The sequence below is a fragment of the Equus przewalskii genome, chromosome 1, assembly GCF_037783145.1.
Source record: "Equus przewalskii isolate Varuska chromosome 1, EquPr2, whole genome shotgun sequence".
In the NCBI taxonomy this organism is placed as follows: domain Eukaryota; kingdom Metazoa; phylum Chordata; class Mammalia; order Perissodactyla; family Equidae; genus Equus; species Equus przewalskii.
The window spans coordinates 37,018,803-37,034,250 of NC_091831.1; the positions used below are offsets into that span (position 1 = coordinate 37,018,803).

General features: G+C 44.8%; 1 long non-coding RNA gene across 3 annotated transcripts in view; it reads left to right on the forward strand.

Annotated features, from left to right (window-relative positions):
• The window catches only part of LOC139081927 (uncharacterized), a 49,163-nt gene extending 34,059 nt beyond the window's left edge, over nucleotides 1-15,104 (forward strand). For all 3 annotated transcript variants that reach the window (XR_011537431.1, XR_011537430.1, XR_011537432.1), the window contains exons 2-5: nucleotides 3,918-4,050; nucleotides 6,537-6,645; nucleotides 9,428-9,687; nucleotides 14,244-15,104. This is a non-coding gene — a long non-coding RNA (uncharacterized lncRNA). The remainder of the gene's footprint in view (nucleotides 1-3,917; nucleotides 4,051-6,536; nucleotides 6,646-9,427; nucleotides 9,688-14,243) is intronic.
• Nucleotides 15,105-15,448: the final 344 nt, after the last annotated feature.

Sequence of the window (15,448 nt, forward strand, 5' to 3'; positions counted from 1 at the left end):
AATCTCCAGTAATATTTTGAATAGGAGTGGCAAAAGTGGGCACCTTTCTCTTGTTCTTCTTCTCAAGAGATGGCATTCAGTTTTTCACTGTTAAGTATGATGTTGGTGGTGGGTTTGTTATATACGGCTTCTATTATGTTGAGGTACTTTCCTTCTATGCCCATTTTATTGAGAGTCTTCATCCTAAATGGATGTTGGATCTTGTCAAATACTTTCTCTGCATCTATTGAGATGATCATGTGATTTTTATTCCTCATTTTGTTAATGTAGTGTATCACATTGATTGGTTTGCAGATGTTGAACCATCCATGCATCCCTGGTATAAATCCCACTTGATCATAGTGTATGATCCCTTTAATGTATTGCTGTATTGGGCTTGCCAATATTTTGTTGAGGATTTCTGCATCTATGTTCATCACCAACATTGGCCTGTAATTTTCCTTCTTTGTGTTGTCCTTGTCTGGTTTTTGTATCAAGGTGGTGTTGGCCTCAAAGAATGAGTGAGGAAGCATTCTGTCTTCTTCATCTTTTTGGAATAGCTTGAGAAGGATAGGTATTAAATATTGTTTGAATGTTTGGTAGAATTCTCCCAAGAAGTCATCTGGTCCTGGACTTTTGTTTTTTGTAGGTTTTTGATTACTGCTTCAATCGCTTTACTTGTGATTAGTCTATTCAGATTCTCTATTTCATCTTGACTCAGTTTTGGAAGGTTGTATGAGTCTAAGAATTTATCCATTTTTTCTAGGTTATTCACTTTATTAGCATATAGTTTTTCATAGTATTCTCTTATAATCCTTTGTATTTCTGTGGTATCTGTTTTAATTTCTCCTCTTTCATTCCTAATTTTGTTTATTTGAGGCTTCTCTCTTTTTTTCTTAGTGAGTCTGGCTAAGGGTTTTTCTATTTTATTTATCTTCTTGAAGAACCGACTCTTAGTTTCATTGATCCTTTCCACTGTTTTTTAAGTCTCTATTTCATTTAATTCTGCTGCTCTAATTTTTATTTTTTCCTTCCTTCTACTGACTTTGGGCTTTGTTTGTTCTTTTTTTTCTAGTTCTGTCAGGTGTAGTTTAAGATCACTTATTTGAGATTTTTGTTGTTTGTTGAGGTGGGCCAGTATTCCTATGAATTTCCCTCTTAGAAATGCTTTTCCTGCATCCCATAAGAGTTGGTATGTTGTATTTTCATTTTCATTTGTCTCCAGGTATTTTTTGATTTCTCCTTTTGGTTTCTTCATTGATCCAATGGATGTTCAGTAGCATATTGCTTAGTCTCCAAATATTTGTCATTTTCTCAGCCTTTTTCTTGTAGTTGATTTCTAGTTTCATAGCATTATGGTCAGAAAAGAAGCTTGATATGTTTTCAATCTTCTTAAATTTATTAAGGGTTACCTTGTTTCCCCAGATATGGTCTATCTTTGAGAATGTTCCATGTGCTCTTGAGAATAATGTGTATTCTGCTATTTTTGGGTGGAATGTTCTATATATATCTATTGTCTATCTGATCTAGTGTTTCATTTAAATCCACTATTTCCTTGTTGACTTTCTGTCTGGATGATCTATCCATTGATGAAAGTGGAGTGTTGAGGTCCCCTACTATTATTGTGTCACTGTTAATTTATCCCTTTAGATCTGTTAATGGTTGCTCTATATACTTCGGTACTCCTGTATTAGGTACATATATATTCATAACTGTTATGTCCTCTTGGTGGAATTTTCCTTTTATAATTATGTACTGCCTCTCTTTGTCTCTCATTGCCTTTTTTATCTTGAAGTATGGCAACACCTGTTTCCTTTTGTTTGCCATTTGCTTAAAGTATTATCTTCCATCCCTTCATTCTGAGCCTATGGTTGTTGTTAGAGCTGAGATGTGTTTCCTGGAGGCAGCACACTGTTGGGTCTTGTTTTTTAATCCATCCAGCCACTTAGTGAGGAGGGCTCCCACTGGAAGGGCCACCGTGGCATAGAGAGCACTCCTGTAGGCCAGGATAGCATTTGTGCTCAGGTTGGACTGCCCCGACTCCTCTTAGAGTTGCGCCTGCTGCTGTGTGAGGCTCTGCGACCTGGCTCACTGTTGTTGGGGAGAGGGAGTGGTAGGCTCACCTATCTCCATTCTTTCCCAGGGATCTAGTCCATCAACCTTTAGATGTATAGCTGCGTGGGTCTCTATGGGGTCCTGTTGTGCTGTGTAGGTATCCTCCATTGGTCGGTGAATGTCTGTTTAGTTGTAATTCAGAGGGGGAGAGACAAAGGGAACAGCTCACTCCATCGTGTTGCTGATGTCATATCACTTGTAGATGACTTTTTAAGTACTTGAACAACTGCAGGCATGACTGAAGTTCAAGGTAGATTTCAAAATAATTAGCCACATCTTAAACATGGTGCAATATATACACAAATCAAATTAAAAACAAAAATTACTATAACCAGTGGCAGTCATTTTCTTAAGCAAGGTAATGGAAATATCTGGATGCAGAGTCTATAAACGTACTTGCATAATTTAGCTTGACCTCTTGTGCTCCTGTGACCCACCATGAGAAGAACATGTCCTGCATAGTTTGGTCCTAGAATGAGGAACTGTGTAGAGCAACTCTGAACCCAACCTGCAGCCTGCAGCCCAGCCCAGGCAAATTGCTGCCTGAAGCAGAGCTGCCCTAGCTGAGTGAGAAAAATAGTTGTTGTTGGAGATTGTGTGTGTATGGGTGTGTGTTTGTTATGGAGCATTATTACAGCAATAGCTGATTAATACAGTAAACATCTGTGGAGCAGGCTACAGATATTAACTGGGACAATGGCAGTCTGGAATTCAATTATTCATCATATGTGTACTAAACTGCTCCTTTTGGCAAATGTTGTGCTGGACTCTGAGCATCAAATAGGAATAAAACTTGGTCATGGCTGGAGGGGCAATGACAGTCCAGTAATATAACAGATTCCTGAAAGACAATGCACAAGAGCGACAGTCGGGCCATGTACAGTGTGCTGTGGCCACGTAGTATGTCCAGAGGAACTCGGAGAATGTGACACAGAGGCTGACATTTGGATCAGGTCTTCAGGGAACTTAGTTAGCAAAGGGGAGAAAGGCATTCCAGGCAGAGGGAGCAGTGCAAAGGCAGAGCGACAGGAGTGTTCATGAAATAGAGAGCACCTCCATGTGGCTAGAGAATGAAGAGGAGTGGCAGGAAATAAGGTCAGGAGGTTGGACTGGGGCTAAGTTGGAAGAGCCCAAGCCTACGGGGTGTGGACTTTATTTAGTAGCTTTAGTTTGTGGACTTTTTTCAGGGAACTCTCGGAGATTTTTAGGCAGTGGGTGATGAAATCAAATCCATGGTTAAGAACAATGTCTCTTCAGGTGTGGTCCCTGGACCAGTAGCATCAGCATCACCTGGAAAGTTTTAGAAATGCAAATTCTTGGTCCAGACCTACTAAACCAGAAATTCTGGGGTGGGCCAGTTTTCAACACAGCAACTATATTTTAAAAAGCACTTCAGGTGATTCTGATGTGTGCTACAGTTTGAGATTCATTGCTTAGGACCATCTCCTTTCAGCCATCAGAGGCTGGAGTGAGGGATTCATGTTGGGAAGAGTTTCTGAGGAGTCCTAGTAGATTCAGGAGGCTCCTCCCTTGAGGGGAAGGAAAGGTGGGAGATTCTTACCACTCACCTGGCCTGAGTAACCAGATCAAGGTGGCCAGAGCATAAGCAGGTAGGCATTCATTCATTCACTCTTTCATTCATTTGGTTAACAAGCCTTCCTTGGCATTGACTGTGAACAGGCATTGAACCGGGTCCTGGAGGCAGAAATCTGGAGAAGAGGATGGAGGGTGTTGCGGCCCAGTACGGGACTCACACTTAGTGGGATCAGCTTTGTCCTGGTTGGAGCAAGATTCCAAATGCTTACTAACCTCTTTCTCTTTAGAGGTCACTGAGCAAAACTTTGATTAACTTCAAGGTCTCCAGCGATTAAGATGATGATGATCGAACACTTACTATGTGCCAGACCCTGTTCTAAGCTCTTTGCAGCCATTGAGTCTGCATCACAGCTCCTCGAGGTAGGTCCTACGATTATCCCCATCTTACCAATGAATGAATCGAGGTGCACAGAGGATAAATGCTCTGCCTAATTTTATACAAACCTGTAAGTGTAGAAATGGGATTTGAACCCAGCCAGCCACAGTGCCAATGACATCTTTCAACCTGCTGGGCTAGCAGAATATTGTGCATCCCTGGGGAAACTAGGTAAGCATTACATTGTACGAGCAGAACTTTGGAGAGTGCAAGGAGAAACCCACTAAATTCTTTTCCTCATCACCTGCTTGAACCTGTTCTGTGGAGCTAGTTCCCTTTAGCGCCCTGGGTTTGTTTAGGGCAGGTCTCCTGACTTTTCTAGCCATCTGTAGATAATTAAAGGTTTTCCAATTACTTGTTGTCACAAACATGATGTCAGTCCAGTAATAAAAGTGTCTGGTCATAGGTGTTAGTTAAAACTCTAAATTTCATTTAAAGTTCTTTCTGGCAGCTCCAGCCCACACCAGGCCTGGAAACTTTAGTAGGGGGTAGGGCATGGTTGGCTTCCTCCTGGAAGCAGATTTTTTTCTGGAGTATTTAAGGGCAATGAAGGGACAGAGAACAAAGAGTCAGATTGGTACTCCACATCCCTAAAGATGGCATGATAGCCTCGCTGTGCTTGTACATGAAGTCATCTGTCTTTGATCATAGCTACCCTGTTGGGGAACATTCAAGTCCCAAGGCCCTGCTGGGAGTGTGATCTGTTGCTAAAAGTCCCTGAAAAGGATGCCAACCTGACAGATATAATCCAAGAAGGGAATCAAGCCCGAAGATGGAAATGCTCTAAATACCCTCCACAGTCCCCATCCTCAAGGAAGTGTGTGTAGGAGGGGTGTGTGTCTGTAATTTTGCATTTGTCCTATGGCCTCTGCTGACTTTAGATTCTGAAAATAAACATGTGTTAGAAACAGTTCGTTGAGAAACACCCAGTTCTTTTTCTTTTCTGGAACATTATTAAGAATTTCAGGTAGTACTCCCAAATTTTGGAGCATTACGAGTCACATAATAGGTGCTCAGTAAGTATTCATTAAATTGACTAACTAACAGGAAGTTTGCTCAAAGGTGGAGAGATGATGATAGATTGGATGGCATTTGGGGCCCTTGCCTTTGCTCTTGTGTCCCTGCTGCCTCTCTTTGGCCTTCACTCAGCAATCTCTTCTTGGCTAAGTCAACACCTGCTCATCCTTAGAGGCTGCCTGTGAATGGCAGCTCCTGTAATGGAGCCTTCCACGAATGCCCTCTGCAGAATGAAAAGCCCCCTCTCTGGGCTCTCATAGCACTCATACATGCCATGGTCCACTTTACCAGCCACACTGTAATACAGTGATTTGTTTGTGTGCTCATTGCCCCTGTTCTGCATTCTTGTGTCTCATTCATCTCCATTCCCACAGTGCCTAGCACGGTGCCTTCCCAGGGAGGGCTGGTAGATGGGTTTTGAGTGAATCCATCCTGCTGTCCATATACCAAATAGTAATTGTACAGTGTTCCCCTCTAGCCTACTCAGGCCTCTATTTCTGATAGATTTCCCAATTCAACTGCCAGCTTTGAAAAGCCACTTTTCATTTTGTAGGTCAGTTAGAGCTCACATTGGGCAACGTCTCCCAGCACCTTGGCTCGGTAGCTGGCACTGCCCCCCAAATGCTGCCACTGGATTGGAGGGGCTGGGACGGAGTCAGAGCCCTTTGGGGCCTTGGCATTGCCAGTTATTAGGTACAGAGAAGCTCTTTGATCCTGAATTTGAGAGCTTGGAGTTGAGAAACTGACGTGACCAAATAAACGGTGACTCGGCAGCATAGAGAAAGGCTCACTCATGGGGCTTCCAACAGCCTCATCCAGAACTTGGATGAATTTTCTCTAGAGTAGGAGCAATCCTCATGAAGAAGACAGGCTGTTGCTGGCCTGACCCAAGGCCTTTTGGAGAGCCTGGGGTTCTTCCATTTTTAGAGACTCCGGGAATATTAAAAAACACTGAAATGCCAAGTGTTTCCATGCTAAGAGGTGAATGATTTTAACCCGTAAAATGGAGATGTGATTGTGCTATTATCAAGGATTTATTTTTAAATTGATTACTTCATAGTCAAGTAGTTAAGCAGAGGGACTCTGGAGCCCACACAGCCTGAGTTCAAATCCCGGCCCAGCACTTATCAGCTGTTTGATCTTAGGAGCTGTGTGATCTTGGGCACGTTTTTTTGATCTTTCTGTACCTCAGTTTCTAATCTATAAAATGGGCATAGTAGGACCTCCTCGTAGGGTATGTGAGGATTAAATGCACGTCTCAGAAGAGTACCTAGACTCTTAGAACAGTACGCACTATACAAGTGTCAGTAATTATTATTATTGTTGTTATTTTAATGCTCTCCAAGCAGCATCATTTGGTAGAATGATGCTAATTTAAAGTTTTATCTTGAATGTCATTTTCTTTCACTCTTGTCAGGTATCTTGGTGACTGTATATATATTTTCTTTTGCAGATCATTTCAAAATTCTACACTTGAGGCCCTTTGTGAACTGAGACCTAGGCCAGAATGGTCTCTTGGCTCCCCTGGTGAAACAGGATGCCTGCCCCTGCTTCTGAGAGTGGTAGGTACTCCACCTAAGACCTTCCCTACTTGTCCCCAGTGGCCACAGCCTCAGGACTAGGGCTGTAGCTGGGCTCCCATGACGGCAGTTTAGCGACGGAGGGTGAGGTGGTGGGGTGACCTCCAAAAAGAGACGCAGACACGTAGGTTGCTGGATTCAATTAATCAATCGTTTGACTGCCCACAAGGGTGTGGCTCTTTACGTATCAAATGCTGTTCTCTCCCTGACTAAAGTTAAAAGGGATTGAGTTTCCAGCTGGCATGGAACAAGTTCTCCGTTGCTAATGGGCTCCCTGGCACAATGCAAAGAGCCCTGCGCCAGTACTCTCAGTACCCAAGGGCTGTGCTCATCTCCTTCCCTAAATATACTTGCGATTGTCAGCAGCCAACTTGTGGGTGGTGTGCAGTCACCACCTGCATACCTTGCAGGACTCAGATGTCACCTAACACCTTCCTGTTGTGGCCCTAGGAAGCTGATAGCATGTAGCAAGTGTGGCATGGAAGATGAACAAGCAGGAGCCAGGGCGCACTCAGGGCATCCTGACCTCTGAGGTCACACTGAGCTGTGTGGTGACCTTGGCACCTACCCCACGGTCAGAGCTCAAATGCTGGCCCAGTGCCATGTGTTTAGATGCCTGCTCTGTATGCTGCCGAATCTTGGCCGCGTTCCAACACCGCCAATTATCCCTTGCCTAGCAGCAGTGAGGTGGCAGTCACAACGCAGAGGTGTGGGGGCGGCTGCGCTGTGCTGCTGGGCCTATGCTTTGCTGCAAAACCCCCTGCCACTCTCCACCCAGCAGGAGGGGAAGTGGCACCTTGAGAGTTTAAAGGCATGACGCTGGAATGAGAGGAAGGAGTTTGTTTTCAGCTAAACATTCCAAATCATTCCGATGGCTGTGAGAAGACCTATACCAAAGCCTTCTGGCGTGCTGGCGGGCATCATCAGCTGCCAGCAAGGATGCCGTTCCCTTACACGGAGGAGGTGTGGGCACCTGGTGGGGTTTGGGCGTAGGGTGCCCATTGATTGAGTTATTTTTAGGGAGATTATTTTCCTGGTTTCTCTTCCTGTTGGAAAAAATGACCCACGTCAGCCGCATGTTTGAGTGCCCTAGGTTTCGAACGTGTTTTGCGTGGAGTGGGCCATGAGCACTACTACCGCCTTGTGAGGAGAGAAGGCGGCATGGAGGGGCAAACACGTTCAGCTCCCTGGGCCTGCGGGCAGGGTGCCCAGCCTTGAAGTTTCAAGTTTCTACCTGGAAAGGACAACATTTACCATTTCTATTCTGAATATTGAGAAAGACTTCAGTAAAGACTTTCTTCTCCTCTAGCACTTTCACTCTGTGCACAAGGAGGAGAAATTCTCTAAAGGAACAGTTTCCAAAACTAGGTTTTTTAAACCCAAGGAACGGTTTTTTTTCCACGTGAAATCTTATGCTACATCCCAGACTATAGAACTGGAACAGCAACCACCCTCCCTGTTGACAACTAGGCCTGGTACCAACTCTTTCTTCCCCAGGAAGCTTGGGAGCAGCCTCACAGATTTCCCGCATCCTCAGTGCTGCCAAAGCGTCTCTCGGTTTGATTTCACAGTCGTCTGCCTCATGTGCAAAGCTCCCAGTTTGCTCGCTCAGATTTGCGAGGGGGCCTTTGGGAGTCTTTAGGGGCAACTGGGTGTTAGCAGAGAGCCTTTGATGCAGAAGCTCTGGGGCCCGGATATCTTATCCTGCATGGATCAGGTGCCTGGAGATTGAGGGTCCTTTCCTCACTTCACGTGGTGTTGGCCAGTGCTTGGCAAAGATTTGCAATTTGTCGAGTTGTCATTTAATAAATATGAATTACACTCCTTCTATATGCTGCCCACATCTCCGATCTCTCTCATGGGTTTTATAGTCTCAAGTGAGAAGATGAAATAAGGAAACAAGCAAGTAAACATGAATGAGTATTTCTGCTGGTGATAAGTACTACGAAGAAAATAAAACAGGTGAAGGGGATAGAGAGAAAATGATCAGTCAGATAGGGTGGGAGTGGGACGGAGCGGGGGTTCTTTAGACTGGGTGTTTGAGGAAGGCCTCAACAAGGAGTGACGTTTAAGCCGAGACCTCAACAGTGAGAAGCTATCCAGCCAGGAGAAAACCTCGGGGGAGAGTATTTCCCGTACAGAGCCTAGCAGGAGGGCACACGCTTGACTTGTTTGAAGAGCAGAAAGCTGGCCAATGTGACAGAGACCTTAGTGACCAAGGGCAATAAGATTTAGGGCTGATCAGACAGGCCAAGGCTGGGTGTTTTGGTTTTATTTTAAGGGTACTGTAATGGGACTGTGGTGGAAGATTTTAAGGTTTTCTCCCCTTGAGACTCATTCTCTTCTTCCAGTGTTTGAATTGCAATTCATATCTAGAAGATAAACAAATTTATCTTTATCTGTTAATAATGCTACCTAATCAACAACCAAAACCTACAAGTACTTCAAATTGAAAAAGTTGTGGGGTCCCAAAGGAACCAGAAATGTTAGTATTCATTTAACAAATACTAATTTCTTTTTGTGGCTCTAGGGTCTATACTGATAGCTGTGTGACCTTAGGCAAGTCACTTAGCCTTTCTGTGCCTAATTTTTCTCATCTGTAAAAAGGGGATAATAATAATATTTCCCTTATAGTATTTCGAGGATAAGACATTTGTAAAATGCTTAGAACACATGGTAAACATGATATATGTTCACTATTATTATACATGCAAAGGCACAAGTGACTGATATTTGTTCATTTATTTCACAAATATTTCTTGAGTACCTACCACGTGCTCAGGACTGTACTAGATGCTGAGGATACAGCTGTGAACATGGCAGACTGAGTCCCTGCCTGGCATCAGGGCTCCTGCTCCAAACTCTGTAAAAGGAGACGAGGAATTGCCGACAAGGGATCCATCACGTTTGGCCAAAGTGTGCGGAGGTGGTGAAGAGAGGTGTAGGGGTCCTTCCTCATTACACCAGGAGCCACTGGGGGTCCAACCCAGGTCCCATCCTGTGGAAACTCCCTGGAATCTGCAGGTAATGTTCAAATATGAAGAAAATTCCCGTAGAGGTACCATCTCACGGGATGAGTGTGGGCACCTGTTGGGTCCTCAGTCCCTGCAGCCATCCAGCTGACGACATATTATCACGGAGCCCTCATCCCGAGTCCTGAGCCTTAACCTTCTCTCAGCTCTAGGCCTTGCTCCTGGCTTTTGCTTGAATCGGTTCCCAAAACGAATCGCGAGCATCTCTTTTCCCAGTTCAGGTGTGTGCACCAGGCACGTCCCAGGAGTAGAGAATCTGGCATGAACACTCTGAGAGCCAAGTTAGTTTCCCAGATGAGGACAGGGGTTACTTGCACATTCCTATCGGTCTAGATTCAGACAAGTTATGTTATTTAAAAAAAATTGCACCAGTTCCTTGTTTCAGAGTTAGAGCAGGGAGGGTCAGAGAGCCCACATGGGGAGCAGCATCTTAGAGATCTGTCTAAACGCCAATGATTCTCACGGTACTTCCCTTTTAAAAGCCTTCCATGCTCTCATAGCTTTCCAGGTGATCTAGACACCTGGGTGCCCAGCCTTTCTGATGTGGCTCCCACACGCCGCAGCGGCCTCACCTCCTCCCCGTGTTTCCCACCACGCAGCGCTGCTCCGAGTTCTCCAGGCACACCCTGAGCTCTCTCCCTGCCCCTCCTGTTACTCCCTACCCAGACTTATTTGCCTAGGGACACTTCTCCACTTTTAGGACTCACTTGGGTATCACTTCCTCCAGGAAGCCCTCCTTCCTCCCTCCACACTGGATCCGGCGCCTTTGTTCATGCTCCCCTGGGCTGCACAGGGGCCCCACTCCCACACTGCAGCATGTAGGCCGACTCCTTACGCACCCCTTTTGGCAGACCTGGGAACTCCTACAGGGCAGGGCTCACCTTTTCATCTCTGCTGCTTCTCAGGGCTTAATAAGTGCCTGTTAAATGAATAAATGAATGAACTGTGATAACTTTTTCCTGCAGTCCTATTGCAAATCTCTGTAAGTACATTCCTATTTATCACTTCCCGTGTGTCCATTTTGCGGTGAGGGAAAAAGTGAGTCATTACACCTGTAAAAGACCTTGGAACACTGAGGAACTGTCTCGTGGGACTTTTCTGTGACACACCTTTCTTGCATCAGATGATTATTGATTTTCCCTTCTCTGAGGCACATTGGGATGAGTATCTCATGATTACAGCTGCTTAGGGTGTCTGCTAGGGTCTATTTCCCCAGTTTCAGGATTGGGGCTTGAACCTACAGTAGTCTCAGAATTCCCGGGTAATTAGGTAAGTGTACTAGCTATCATTAATTTCAGCTACATAAAACAGAAACCACCACCCCAACATGGGCTACACAGAGAGATTTATTCTTCTCTCCTGTAAAAGCAGCCTGGAAGCTGGCTGGCATCTTCCACTTCCTAGCAGTGAGAACATGGATAAGTTAAAAACTTCTAAATCCTTCAGATATCGATGAGTTAAAAATGTTATCACAGGGCTTTTGTGAAGATCTAGTGATGAACCCTGGCCTGGCACAGAGTAAATATTCAATAAATGCTATAAAAAAATAGCATTTTCTTATAGCTAGATGTTTGCTCTGTCAGCTCCTCTTCAGGTTTGCTTTTTTTTTTTTTTTTTGGTGAGGAAGATTGGCTCTGAGCTAAGATCTGTTGCCAATCTTCTTCTTTTTGCTTGAGGAAGATTGTCACTGAGCCAACCTCTGTACCAGTCTTCTTCTATTTTGCCTGGGATGCTGCCACAGCGTGGCTTGATGAGCAGTGCTAGGTCCATGCCCTGGATCCCAACCTGCGAACCCCAGGCTGCCATAGTGGAGTGTGCAAACTGGCACCACTACGCCACCAGGCTGGCTCCTCAGGTTGCTGCTTTTTAGTAGAACTGATAAACTTCTAGAGATTTGTAAAATTTCAGACATTAGCTGTGGGCACCCTTGTGCCACCATTTACTGTCAACATTTGTTTTCAGCATCCTGAGATGAACCCTGACACAGCAGTATCGTATCCTCCTGTCCTTAAGAATCCTGGAGAGGCTGTGCTTCTTGTGGAGAAAGAAGACTATTGCAGGAGTCGAAATGGGGCCTCGCTGCTCTGGGCCATGCTCCTGCGGCTGATATAAATAGCTACCATTGGTATTCAGGGTGGTGGGTTATGTGATTCTGAGAGATGGCATCCACCATTTCTTTTGATTTGAATTTAGCAATTAAGATGGCTCAGTGTATAACAATTCATCTGGATGTTTTTACTTTGTCTTAGTCTGGGCTCTCCAAAAATAAGGGCCTAAGATAAAGGGTTTATGTGCTATTTCTTTATGAGAGATTATGACCCCAGGTAGCAGGGTGAAGAGACAAAGAAAGTGAGGCAGGGAGAGCCACCAGGTCGATATGTTCCTGAGTTGGTTGCTTCTAATTATTTGATCCCATGGGACCATCACAAGTATCCTCCAAAAAGCCAGATAAATTCTGTATCTGAATAGTCTATTAGAGAGAAGAAAGGAAGAAGAGTTTATTCATCAATTCCTGTCTCCCATTGGTCCCATGGGGTGTTAACTCCCAGGTACTTCGGTGTTGCACAGGCGTTGTGGGGTTTCGAGACGCCTAGACCTCTGTGTTGACAGGGAAGCACCAAGGCAAGAGGCAGGAAGGATAGAGTGCCCGTGTGAAGTTGCTCAGAGCCTGCTGTCATGCTGGTCTCTGCAGCAGCTGGAACAAGAGACAGATGGGGCCGAGAGAACGTGAAGTGGCATTAAGCAGTATGCAGGACACTTTTCATTCCACAAAAACTCACTGCAGCCTTGCTGTTTGCACAGTGATAAGAGAGGGTGATTCAGCAATGACAAGGCAACACAACCTCCACCCTCAGAAACTCATCATTTTGGGCAACCTGCTCATAAGCCAGGACACGAAATGATTCCACCTTTTTTTTTAAATGAATAAAAGGTGTGCATTTATTACACTGAAGAATTCCGAGTGCCAATGAGCAATCAGGAGAGAGACACTGTGAGAGCACGGAAATATCCTGCTCCTCAATAAACTTTCCTCTTTATCTTAAATGTTTGAGGATTCTTGCCCGAACCACTCTCTACCGTGGCCTGAACTTTCCAACTCTGCTACACCTTCCAGTGCAGAGCTTTTTGTACCTTCATTGGAGAGGGGAAAGATCCTGTACTCACAATGAAGCAATGTTGGAGACCGCTGTGAAAACAAGTGAAAAACATCAAACATCTTCCAAGACTCCCAGGACTATAGATGTAGGAAGTACACAAAACATTAAAAATGAATCATCCAAAAGAAAATCATACTCTTTGGCTTAATCCTACTCTGAGTTCAGAACATTAAAAATAATTTGCATGTGATGAATATGGTCCCCTAAATATATAGTTGATTAGTTATTTTACATACACATTTTAAATTCAACTCATTATGTATTTACGATTGGGAAGCAACCTCAAACTTTTTTTTTTTTGAGGAAGATCAGCCCTGAGCTAACCTCTGCCACCAATCCTCCTCTTTTCATTGAGGAAGATCAGCCCTGAGCTAACGTCTGCTGCCAATCCTCCTCTTTTTGCTAAAGAAGATTGGCCCTGAGCCATCTGTGCCCATCTTCCTCTATTTTATATGTGGGACACCTGCCACAGCATGGCTTGACAAGCAGCATGTAGGTCCACACCTGGGATCCGAACCAGTGAACGTGGGCCCCCCAAGCGGAATGTGCAAATTTAACCACTGTGTCACCAGGCCGGCCCGCCTTAAACATTTTTGAGCAGCAGAAATATACGAGACAAATAATAACACTGGCAAAGTGCCCTGTATTTTTATCCCAGAGTTAAACCATAAACAAACAGTCTCAGGTTACTAAGAAAACTTGGAAAATGTCGTTTTGTATTTTAAGAATCGTGTTTTGGGGAGGGAGGGAGAGAGAACAACAGCTTTCTCTGTGGCTTAAAATACTCAACAGTTCGAAGTCAGACACTTAAATTAGAAGGGAGCAGCTCTAAGGCAGGCAGCATTCCGAAGAGGGAACTCCAGCATGGAAGCAAACCATTGCTGTTTCTTCATTCAACTTCTTCACGATGCTCCACTGAAGATGTTCCCACTTAGAAGCTGTGGAGGGCATTTCTATTTCAGAAGGGCAGACGCTTGGCAGCGTGAATGACTTTTTCATCTTGTTAGCTGGAATGAATGGTAACTTGTGAAATGTTTTTCCATTTTTAAACAAAAGAGTCTCTGTATCCCAAACCATGTATTCCAGCGCAAAGCAGCCTCCTTTAGGGGTCTACGGGTAACACCTGCCACCCACCAGTCTACTGTGAGCCTTGTAGGTAGGAAGGATGGAGGGTGTGGGTAGGGCGGGAGTTCAGCTGTCAGGGAGCTTGACTGTAGTAACCTTGCCTCTACGACTTACAACCAGAGAGATGCTCCTTCCCCTTGTATTTTAATCTCATTGGAGGCTCTTCATCAACACGTTGTTCCTCTGAACACATCTGGAGCACAGCACATTGGCAAATGGCAGGCAGGGAGCAAGAAGCACGCACTCACTTTCCCTTGTTTTTCAGGAACCCAGGCTTGATCAGCATGAAACTGCAGGGGAACCCAACCAAATGTCCACAGGGAGACTTCTCCTGGGGACGATGCAGCACCCGACATCATTAATCTCTTGTGGCCATTCCACTGCCTCCGTCTTCCAGACCCTGGCTGCAGTTCTGGTCCAGGGGGCCAACACAGCCTCCAGGTGGAAGTCGTTGTCTCAGTATTAACTCTTGCAAGGAGAGTGGTAGACGGTAGACTCTTCCAGTGCAGGCACCCTGTCCCTCAGGGGAAGGAGCCACTTCTGGAGGTCAGTCCCCTCAGATGACATCTTTTTCTTAGACCTTTCCAGAGACATTTCTCCCTTGTCCACCTTTGATTTTCTCTATGACCGTGCCTGTAACTTTTTCTCCTTGGCTGTGACAGGAATGTTCTTTTGATTTGGGTAAGCATATTCACAGAGTCACTTATATGCTTCTAGTTTCTAGCCTCTAGTGCTCAGCTTTAAATGATGGCACCAGGCCCCCACAATGTCTCCGTGAAGCAGGTTGACAGGTGGTACTTTGGAAGGTAATGGAGGAATGGTTACCTTCTTCCAAGGTTTTAGGCTGTTGTTGCATTGAGCGTTCTCCTGTGGACAGGATGCGTTGTCATCCTTCACAGACCTTTGTCCTTCAGTTCCCTTTGCTGAGGTTCTTGATAAAGTGGATGTGCTTGGCTCACTCGAAGCCCGCTCTTCCTCTCTAGTGTCTACAGATACCACTCAAATTTGAGTCATGTATGCTTCCCCTGACTTCTCCGTGGAGGTCCACTCCTTGCCTTTTGCATTTTCCATAGTGTGAAAAGAGTTTAGATTGATAAAAATAAAATTCTTCTGACTTCTGGCTCAAGATTGCTCTTTTAAACTCTCCTCCCACTTTCTACAACCCAAAGACACTCTCAATTCCATCATTCTTTAAATGGTGTATATTTAATATATACTTATTAGAAAAGCAATAAATCAGATGCTTTACCCTAGATGTCAATTTTTAAATCCTTGGAGTGCTAAGGTGGTGACAAAAAGAATAGTTGGACAGGTAGCAAAGCCCTCACGAAGGGGTTAAATTTCAGGGGAACTGGCTTTAAGTGGTGAGGCCGCATTCCCCTAGAATTCCTTACGGGGTGAGAGGAACACAGCTGATCCTCACGTGTTTCACTCACTGACTGAATCTTGCCGGGATAAGGGTGTGAATCT